The 1520-nt window shown below is 26.3% G+C and overlaps 1 protein-coding gene and 1 long non-coding RNA gene across 25 annotated transcripts in view; one reads left to right on the top strand and one right to left on the bottom strand.

Annotated features, from left to right (window-relative positions):
- LOC116850282 (pleckstrin homology domain-containing family G member 5) overlaps positions 1-1520 on the bottom strand; it is a 734731-nt gene that overhangs the window by 691361 nt on the left and 41850 nt on the right. The window lies entirely within an intron of this gene.
- LOC116850285 overlaps positions 773-1520 on the top strand; it is a 1106-nt gene continuing 358 nt past the window's right edge. Inside the window, exons 1-2 of the long non-coding RNA XR_004379299.1 lie at positions 773-1127; positions 1268-1488. This is a non-coding gene — a long non-coding RNA (uncharacterized LOC116850285). The remainder of the gene's footprint in view (positions 1128-1267; positions 1489-1520) is intronic.

Below are 1520 nucleotides of genomic sequence, written 5' to 3'. Positions count from 1 at the left end.
AGCAATTTTCTTTTCAAAAAATGCAGGAAGAATCTTCTTTAAAGGTAAATATGAAAATGCACATGACTATATAATATTTATTGTTAATAAATTAATTTATCATTATATGTTTTGTTGGTAGTTTACAACAAATTTCTATGTAATTCAATTCGATGACGGGATTATTAGTCCCTAATAATTGGTTGCGGATATCTGAAGATCAAAAGCAACAAGTTTGCTTCTATCCAAAATACAATGTAAAAAAGAGGCTAAATAAAGCTATAAAGAATAAGGAAATACCGGATTTCAAAAATGTACAAGCTGGTTGGGCGATGTATGACGTTTTACGTATTTTGTCTTCAGCAGGAATACATACTCACACACACACACAAAATTATTTATTGAAACTTGTCTCCTTCTTTTTGTAGTTAAATAAAATTCATTCTTCTTTCTTCTCGACTATCTTCTATCGATCTAATGAATAAATTGATCAAAGTAACATAAACGAAGGTTTATATCAAGAACTAAAATGTAATAAATTATTAAGTTACTTTGATTTAATTCATTGGATATTGTCGAAAAGAAAGAAGAACGAATTTATTTATTAAAAACTTTTATTTTCTTTTAACATCAACCTGTCGACATATAATTTAATATTAATCGTGATTTTCTATCTATGTTTAGTATTTATAATTTGTGTTGTCAACAATTATATTCAGATACTTTTGAGCTAGGCCAAGAAAAGTTAAAGATGACTGAAAATATTTCTGACATAAATACTAAGGATGAAGATTATATGAAAAAAACACGGCATGATAGAGCTGCTGCAAAAAATTTAACTTCTGACGATGAATCTGTTGATATAGAAGTGGATTCTTGTTTATTGTCTCCTTTACCAGATCCGAAAGAATTTTCTGAATCTCAAAAATTGTTATTCGGAAAAACCTGCACTGATTTTGACAACCTATGAAAATCCGATCATTTCCGAAAAAGACAACATCGTTATAACTGAAAAAAAAAACCGAAGATAATTCGACAAGAAGTGATTGCTAAACCTAAGAAAAAAGAATTAGAAAATAAAAATCAAAAAGATTTTATCACTGAAGATAATGAAGATTTTAACACCGAAAATCATTCCATCAATAAATGTAACAAAGAGTTAACAACACATCTAAATGAAATTAATGGAAATAAATCTCAAAAAGGTTAAATTACATTAATAGATTTTTTTAATGCAATATTTTAAAATGTAACTTAATTTTAATATTAATGATATTTTAATTTTTAGTGTTCATGGAAATTTTGAGAAAAGTAAATCGCGTCTTAGTTGAAATGACATACATCGATAGAAGGCTAAGTAGATTAGAAAATAAAATAGACTATATTACAAATAAAGAAATTAATGTAAATAACGTCGAAGAAGCTTTCGTTTTCGACACTATTTCTTCAGTGGATGAGCTGAAATTGTTTGAAGACAATTTGAAAAATGAAGAATTTTTTACGAAAATGGTAAATATTTATTTCTATATATAATAATGATA

The sequence above is a fragment of the Odontomachus brunneus genome, unplaced genomic scaffold, assembly GCF_010583005.1.
Source record: "Odontomachus brunneus isolate Ranch 3 - 2012 unplaced genomic scaffold, Obru_v1 Obru_scaffold_141, whole genome shotgun sequence".
NCBI lineage: Eukaryota > Metazoa > Arthropoda > Insecta > Hymenoptera > Formicidae > Odontomachus > Odontomachus brunneus.
This window is presented reverse-complemented; position numbering and strand designations above follow the sequence as displayed.